A 9,754-nucleotide genomic window follows, 5' to 3' on the forward strand; every position below is an offset into this window, starting at 1 on the left:
AGTCTGGCTCTTTCTGAAGGTCCTATACTGTAACCGTCCTGAGAAGTTGTTTGCATGCACTTGCTGCCTTGACACTTGTTGATGTGCGTGTGCCCTGCTCGAGCAGTAAAGGGGAGATCACATGCAGAGCTGATTTTCTGTAGTTCCTTAGAATAAAAATAGAATATTCTCTTCAAATAGGAACACATGCTGCGTTTGATTATTTCACTCCAACTCGGACAAAAACGTCACGAAAAACATCACTTCCCATTAGAAACGCCTCTTTTATGACGTTAATGTCTGACAGAATCTTCTTGTCCGAGTTGCCCCTGTGACGTAATTTCAACATGGCGGCTTACACACTCAACATTAATTCTATTTTACAAATCCTTAAAAATGTTTATTTTGTTAAATTTATTATTATCCCATCCATCCATTTTCCAAACTGCTTATCCTACTGGGTCACGGGGGGTCCGGAGCCTATCCCGGAAGCAATGGGCACGAGGCTGGGAACAACCCAGGATGGGGGGCCAGCCCATCGCAGGGCACACTCACACACACCATGCACTCTCACATGCATTCCTACGGGCAATTTAGCAAGTCCAATTAGCCTCAGCATGTTTTTGGACTGTGGGGGGGAACCGGAGTACCCGGAGGAAACCCCACGACGACATGGGGAGAACATGCAAACTCCACACACATGTGACCCAGGCGGAGATTTGAACCTGGGTCCCAGAGCACGTGTTCGATTTAGAGAATACCATATTGTGACCGTAAACAGTATCCTAACATGCAATATCAGATTTTTACCAGACTTGTTAGTGTTTTTGGTTTGTTTGTAGTTTGTTTGCCTCTCGAAAAAAGAATATCGCTATGAATGTACTAAAATACTTTATAAAGCTTTTAATGTGGTTTGACTAGTTCCTGTTTCTTGTTTATTTGTCTGAAATAATAATCTTACTCCATAACTGCTAAAATATAAAGCAACAACACAGCAGCGTATTCATGGAGGCAGCCATGTTTGTTCCGAGTTGTGCTAGCTTGAACGGGAGATTGTTGGATGTGATGTCACCCAATTTGGAATTTCCAAGTTCCGAGAGAAAAACGAACGCACCACAAGACTCTGGCTGGAAATTTCTACAATAGAGCCATTTAGTTATTTCTAGAAAAATATTTAGAGCCAATGACCTGATGTCATTGTAACACAGGTCACTGTCCGTGGTGCTGAATTCTCTACTTGATGGGCTGGTGCTGAATGAATATGACAGCTGGCCAACATGTCTGTGTGCTTCCACTGACTGGCACCCAGACATATAATGACTTTTAACAATGAGGAGGGAAACGTCCAGACAGGAAATTAGTCAACAGTAATTAGTAATCACATATAGTTCTCATTTATCATGATGTAAAATTCAAAAACCTTTTTTTTAAATTATTAAGGGATAAATGTAATTGAGTTTTAATGTATCCTTTCCGCTCTTAAAATCGCAAATTATTTCTGACTATTAATCTGCACATTTTAATAATTTCATTAATATTACCTAATTGGTTTGTCTTTTTTATTAAATTTTAAAACTAGCTGTACAATTGTTGATGTTGTTGCTGTTCTGAATGTCATTGGCCTGTTGCCTTACGTCTGTCTAAACATGAGTGAGGGGATGGATGCACTATTCTATGGGGGCCTCTGTAGAGAATAAATGATCCTAATTTTATATTGAGAGAGATGGTTAATTCCTTTTTAATCCATACTGCGTTCAGAGCCCCTGTTCTGCCGTTGATCACTGCTGCATATCATCCCCAAACCAATGGCCTGGATGAGAAAACGAATGATGACATAAAATGGTAAGTCTGTTTTTGAGGTTGTTTTAGAACTGTGTGAGACAGGCTCTATTCTTTTAACATTACATCAGGAATTACTGATATTATTGACAATCAATCCCTTAATATACAGTATCTCACAAAAGTGAGTACACCCCACACATTTTTGTAAATATTTTATTATATCTTTTCAAGGGACAACGTTAAAGATATGAAACTCTGATAGAATGTAAAGTAATCAGTGTACAGCTTGTATAATGGTGTAAATTTGATGTCCCCTCAAAATAACTCAACACACAGCCATTAATGTCTGAACTGCTGGCAACAAAAGTGAGATTAAAAATGATTTGTGGCAAGATCGGATCATGTGTGTTGAAGAGTTTCTTATGACTGACAAGTAGTTATTTAAAAACATATCTTGAAACAGCAAATTACATTGTTCTTAATGCTTTTAGAAAATGACTCTTTATAATGATCTGTGAATAATAATAATTTGCTATGAATGTTTTTCCACTTCAGCTTTCCACAATTATTCTTCCCGATGAGAAAAGCTACGGCACGTTTTTTGATGAAAAAAATAAAGTAGTTGAGACAATAAGCAACAACAGCTGAAAACATCTCCTAGTCACAGGAAAAACAGAAGCAGGCATGTGGTAAACGAATACAAAAGAGGTACCAAAACACAGTTTATCATGTTGGAGATGAGGCGCTTCTGTTCAACATGAGGAAGCGGGGACGGAAAGGAGGAAGAACGGAACCGGATTTTACCGGACCTTATGTCATCCAGGCAATATGTGGCAAGCTGGTTACACTGTCTAATTCTGAAGGGGCAACTTTAAAGAACAAATACAATGTAAACCACATACAGAAGGAGCCAAACTGATGTCCCAAGTCAGGAATCACACAAGGTGCCAGAAGAGTATAAGACCAGTAAACCTCCCTCTAGCGCAGAGCTTCTGACAATCGAGAAGGATGCTGACAGTTGAAAAAAAACTCATGTCTGTGTGTTATGAAAGAATATCAATAAATGTTTCCGAAAGGGGATGACTCATTTGGTAATTATTTACGGCTTATGTTATGGCTGCCAATTTACAGTCTTTACTGAAGTCTGACTTCTTTTGAGTCACCTTTAATATAGATTGGACACTCTCTATGCAATGTGCAATACTTACATAGATGGTAAATGTTTACCTGCTTGCACAGATGGATGATTAGGTAATTAGTGTAAGTGTGTGTGTGTGTTCAATCGCATGTATGTCCAAGGTCCATAGTAAATAATATACACTGATCAAGAGATGCCCGAAAGTGGATAAAAGAGGACATTAGTGGGTGTATCACTTAGTGTAACGCGTGCAGGAAAATGAGCAGGACTGCAAGCCATATAATGACCCTTGTCTAGCTCTTAATACAGTATGCATACAGTGATGTATCTACAATGGACAGCTACTATGAGCAGATAGCACAGTACAGGTGCTTATAAGATCTGTATGCTATTTCCATCCATCCATCCATTGTCCAAACCGCTTATCCTACTGGGTCGTGGGGGGTCTGGAGCCTATCCCGGAAGCAATGGGCACGAGGCAGGGAACAACCCAGGATGGGGAGCCAGCCCATCACAGGGCACACTCACACACTATTCACTCATACATGCATACCTACGGGCAATTTAGTAACTCCAGTTAGCCTCAGCATATTCTCAGCATATTCTTGGACTGCGGGAGGAAACCCCACGACGACATGGGGAGAACATGCAAACTCCACACCCATGTGACCCAGGCAGAGACTCGAACCCGGGTCCCAGAGGTGTGAGGCAACAGTGCTAACCACTGCACCACCATGCCGCCCCCTGTATGCTATTTCATTCTATAAAAAGAAACTTACTGTACTGTACAATAAAGTATTTCACCACTGCTTCTTCCTCAGCTCCCACTGTTTGCTAGCACATGCATCTTTTGATTTCTTAGTGCAATCTGTGCTTTATTTTTTTTTTGTGAAATGTAAGTGCAGTATCTGTTTATTAAGTGCTGTGGTTTAATATGTACATTATTATTTCAGTACTGTGTATACTGTCCTTAATGTCTTGCCTCTCTCGTATAACTTGAGATACGCCCAAATTGACTTGCAACAAGTGGTCCTGGTTCCAAATGCGGAAGGCGATGGATACCTGTATTTTATATGCTGTAGTGTGCTGGGTGTCAGACATTGCAATGCACCTTGCTTTGATCTTGACCTGTTAGATCAGAGGGAGGTAATCTTATCCAGAAAGGGCCACTGTGTATGATGGTTTTCACTGCAACTCTCTTAACAGCGAACCTAACAGTTATCCCAATACCTTGATCTTGCTAGCATATTTAAATGTGTACCTATTCAGGAATAGAGTGGTGAAGGCATTCAGAGGAGGACTGATGATTATCAGAGGGAACAAAGGGGCTGGGTACTTGTCAGTATCCAGTAGAACCACCAGACTCCTACACTGAATGGTTCTGGATGTGGCACAGACGTTAATCCCTCTGTATTAGGGGATCCGTCTCCAGTTTGTACTCTTCTAGTTAATAGGTAGATTATCAGGCAGTTTTTCACCCTAGTCCAGTACTCATTGACAGCCTAATACACCGTGTTTCAGTTTGTCTTGATAGTCAATACATGTCACAGGATGTACATTACTCTGATGGGCAGGCCCTCTTACATATGATGGAAATTGCAATACCTACTTTTGGCCACGAGATGGCAGCAAGAAAATAGAAAAATTATTTTCCCACGGTCTACTAGCAGCTTTTAGATGTTAATTCTTCATAAAAATAATTTGACTTGATCCAATGTATTTTTAATACAAACAATTACCACACAAAGCTGCTAGTTTCCTCCGGTTTCCCCCCACAGTCCAAAAACATGCTGAGGCTAATTGGAGTAGCTAAATTGCCCGTAGGTGTGCATGTGTGAGTGAATGGTGTGTGAGTGTGAGCTGTGATGGGCTGGCCCCCCATCCTGGGTTCTTCCCTGCCTCGTGCCCATTGATTCCGGGATAGACTCCGGACCCCCTGTGACCCAGTAGGATAAGCAGTTTGGACAATGGATGGATGGAAATAGCATACAGATTAAGCACCTGTACTGTGCTATCTGCTTATAGTAGCTGTCCATTGTAGATACATCACTGTATGCATACTGTATTAAGAGCTAGATAAGGACAGTGGGTCATTATATGGCTTGCAGTCCTGCTCATTTTCCTGCACCCGTTACACTAAGTGATACACCCACTAATGTCCTCTTTCATCCACTTTCAGGCATCTCTTGATCAGTGTATATTACTTACTATGGACCTTGGACATACATGCGATTGGACACACACACACACACACACACACTTACACTAATTACCTAATCAACCATCTGTGCAAGCAAGTAAACATGTACCATCTATATAAGTATTGTACATAGCATAGAGAGTGTCCAATCTATATTAAAGGTGACTCGAAAGAAGTCAGACTTTAGTAAAGACTGTAAATTTCTCAGCCATAACATAAGCCGTAAATAATTACCAAATGAGTCATCCCCTTTCGGAAACATTTATTGATATTCTTTCATAACACACAGACATGAGTTTTTTTTCAACTGTCAGCATCCGATCCAAACGGGATTCCCATTTCCTTTCTGTGGGATCCAACAGAACACGGGCTGACCATCAGTCAACATGTCTTCAACCGTGCAGGACAGGACCCAGTCCAGGCCAAACCTCACGGTGCTGGTGTTAATAAAAAAAATGTAAGGAACATGCAGCTGCAGCTCACACACAAACACAGTCCACAGCATCCAGAAAAAGGTCAGGCCTTTTTCTTCTTTAGCTGACTCCGCCCAGACCTCGCCCCCTTTCTGGGCGCCTCGCACTATGCCTTTGAACTGGCCCTGCAGCTTGGCCCGTTTCCTGTTTCCCAATGCAAGTCATAAGATTCACCCGTAAATGATATTTTGAATCGGAACGATATTTATTACTATTGTTTAGATTAAATATATAACGGTTTAATGATTGAATATAACTTGATATTGTTGTTTGTGTTGTTTAGTTTGAGGTTCTAGTTTCTGTCTTTATCCGCTTTCGTTTCAGTAGGCAGCTGGTTCATCCCAGGCTCAGGGTCTCTCTGCTCTTCATCAAACCCACACCCCCAGTTTGGGAGCACCCTCTCCCTCTCCTCCCCCCACGGCTGTGACTGTTACTCCTCCTTGAGGAGTAACTGCTCCGCCCCCTATCCCAGCCCCTATACCCACAGGAGTGCATCACCCAGTGAGCCGCCGCCCTGCCTGTCCCCTCACACAAGCACACACTGAAATCATGGTCCTAAGCTCTCTGTGTGGGTCACCACGATAGTACAGCACACCGACGATTACCCTCTGACTGAATCAGAATCAGCTTTATTTGGCCAAGTATGTTCACACATATTGGGAATAGTTAGACATTTAATCAAAATAATTAAGACAAGACATAAACATACAGTTCTGTTGATATGCGACGCATATAACCTCTGCATTCACAGCACTGCTTCAGTTATCGAAGAGCAAATTTCGAAAACTCACTCAGTCCGATAACCTAAAGTAATAAGTCATAATCCTCTTCATACGTTGCAGTAATGGGAATGAAATCTCACTCAGTGTTTATGTAATGGAGCAATGGAATTTCGTGAAATTTCCAAAAGTCCACAGAAATATTTAGAAAAACATTCCTGCAGACTGAGTTTTTGATATTTGCTTTTCAATTAACACAATTTTCTTCAGTCTGAGGTTTAACAGAATTCAGCCATATGCTGTTCAAAAAAAACTACACAGAACAAAAACAGAATGGACTTTACATCTGTCTGAAAGGAAAGTTGACACAGGCTGCAGCAGTGAACAAATCAATCAATGTATTAAAGTTAGGCATTAAGTAACTGGAGGCAGTATATACATAACATGATAACATGCCTTTTCTGTATTGACCATATTAAGGACGCTGTAACACTGCCCACCACATACCTGCTTCATTTATTGTTTTATACTTGCAGCTGCTTATTCAGACAGCTCGTCTACCTGTCTGTCCATGTTGCCCTCCCATGACAACTGGTCCAGCCTACAGGTGCCGTCCCATTCCGGCATGTTACCCATGAGTCATAGCGGCACCTCCGGGAGCAGCTCCAGGTGAGCCCGTGCCTCCCCTCCCCCACCTGTCCCCATGCTGAGTCTCGGGCCCCCGTCTTCCCTCTTGTTCTCGCCTATACCCACATCCTGGCCTGTGTCTGCATCGTCTCACCTCGTTAACAGGACTTTCGCCTTCTTCTGTCCTGATCCATTCAGGCCCATCATTCTGGGACATGCTTTGATTTATTTCGCCATAGTTACTCTTTGTTTTCCTTTGTACTTTGCACTCTACAAGTAAAATGAATAAAAAATAGGCATTATTTTGATATTGTTTTAGTACAGTGACACTAGTATATTTGTTGTTGTTTCCAGGCAACACTGCATGCTGATTTAACGTCTTTCCTTAATCTCCACCCCATTGCTCACACACAGCCAGTATCCCAGTTTGTGGTCAATGAGCTCCTCCTCACTCACCCCAGTCTCCTAGTCCAGTGGAATGTCCAACAGCTTGGGCTCTCAGTTCCTGCGTGTCATGCCCGGCTCGTCCGCTCCTCCTGTGTGCCACGCCCCCTGATTACCCACGTGTTTTCTCCCGATTTGTACCCAGCTGTATCTAGTTAATTTGCTCAGTCCTGTGTATTTCAGTCCGTGTCTTACCTGAGTCCAGTGTCTGTCATTGATGTTTGTATGCGTGAGATGTTTCCCCGTCCGCGCTTCCTAATTAAACTCCCGTTTTTGCCTGTCCGCTTGCTCCTTGCACGCCTTGCCCGCACGATCGCCTGCCTGCTTGTACCCGATCGTGACACTGCGCAGCTCTACAACTCATTACCCAGGGCTCTCGCACCCGGCCACAGTGCCCCTCTCAGGCTCCCCGCTGTATGACAGCACTGCCCCATCGGAAGTTCATGAAGCCTCACAGTACGACGCCTCTCCCCACGCGCGCTTAGCCACCACCGGGACTCCCATCACTCCTCCTTCCCTGTAGGGCGGCGCACTTCCATTATTATTACAGTTTCTACTGTCACTCTGTTGCTTTTCCTGGTGCTGGACTTTTGACAGATAAATACATTATTTGTTGCATTCAGTGACAAAAGATTGGTCTGTTTAACACCCTCAGTCTCCACCCTATGAGCCCCTTGTTGGCGGCAGAATCAGGAAGATGTCGGAGAAAAAGGTAAAGTGAATAGTCACCTCGACAATAATGTGGAAACCGCTAATGGTGATCATGCCTGTGTGGGTGAAATGGATCACCACAGTATAAGCGGATGATGATTATAGACGATTTTTCCCTTTTTCTTTATGTCTGTTTACCATCTAATAGGCATTTTTTTTCTTTGGGATGCGTCTAGGTCAGATACGACCAAAATATTTTTCTCATTTCAGAAGTGAAAAAAAATATTGCTCTCAGATTCTGTTCAGTTGTAGTTTTTTAAAATAATGTACCTTGATTTGTGTTTGTTTAAAATGCCATTACCTGTTGCTTACTGGGCCGCTGAAAATGTCTGGCCCAGCTAAATTTCTTGGTTTAAAAATCTGGCCCAACTACTTTCCAGACCTGGACTAGCCCTACTGAATCATACACTAATGTTATTCTGTTATGTGGGCTGTTGTGATAGGGAGATTTGCTGGATGCTGCACGACGGGTGGTGTCCCTGCTGCAGAATGCCCTGTCTGAAGCAGCACCTAGAGACAGTGAGGGTTGTTGTTATCACCTTAATATTGTATATACGCAATCTGTTATTTCTTAACTAATATAATTGTAAGGTATTCTTCTAATATATTGTGCACAGCCAACAAAAAAGAGAAAAATGCAAAACCAAAGGAAGGCTTTCTTTTCTCTTAAAAGTCTTTTTTCTAAACCAACTGAGAGTCAGTTAGAGGGGTGTTCATTATCAGTATTGTTGCTGGCATTTCTGAAAATGTGCCAATTTTAGTCAAGTGGCTACTTTTCAAATGCAGTCCCTGGCCAAGATGAAGAAAGTTCATGAAGACTACATGATAATATTAAGCACTGACATAACAAACAACATTTTTTACATGCAAAATATACAGGAAATATACACTGCAACAGGCTAGGATAGACAAATAACCAAATACACTTGCAAGCCTGACCACTTTAGACCCCAGATTAGAAAATTGGTGAATGAGCATATATTTTTTCCAAGTTTTGTTTTGCTTTCAAGTTCTCACAAATAAAAAAAAAAAAAAGATTTTCCCACTATAGCCAGATCCAGTTTCTGTGGGGGGCGGGGGGGGGTGACAATTTGTAGTAATAACTATTTCCTGCTGAAAACCACTGGTAAACTATCCACATGTCTCTGAATATCTGTGAGTCCCGAGACCTCCATGACAGATAGATATAAGTTGCTAGTGTTGATCGGCAGGAAATCTTCTCCAAAGCCCCACCACCACCTCACACCAATCCACCCAGGGTTTACTCCAAATAAATTTGCTGGTAATACAAACCGGATCAACTTGTGGTTTGTGTCCACGTGTACTAGAGACAAAGGCCCTGGTACATTCTGCGTACAACACAGCCAAGACTTGACAACCTTTATATGATGCGCATGGAATCAACCCTATGCATGGAGGCTGCAACTCTTCTCCACCGAACCCTGTAGCCCATTGACTGCAGCCTGCATTGACTATCCTGTAGCCTGCATTTGGTAGATCATTCTTGACAGAAGAAACCAAATTGTCAAGTTCCCTAACACAGAGCTCATACTCTTTTATTCTTCTTAAGATTGTTCTTCTTGAAACACCCATCAGTGTGGCTATGCAAGGCACAGGAAGTTGAGTATGGAGCATTTCTTTCAAACATTGTTCTTCAATCAAAATCTTGGGTCGTCTATTG

This window comes from Brienomyrus brachyistius, unplaced genomic scaffold, assembly GCF_023856365.1.
Source record: "Brienomyrus brachyistius isolate T26 unplaced genomic scaffold, BBRACH_0.4 scaffold484, whole genome shotgun sequence".
Classification (NCBI taxonomy): domain Eukaryota; kingdom Metazoa; phylum Chordata; class Actinopteri; order Osteoglossiformes; family Mormyridae; genus Brienomyrus; species Brienomyrus brachyistius.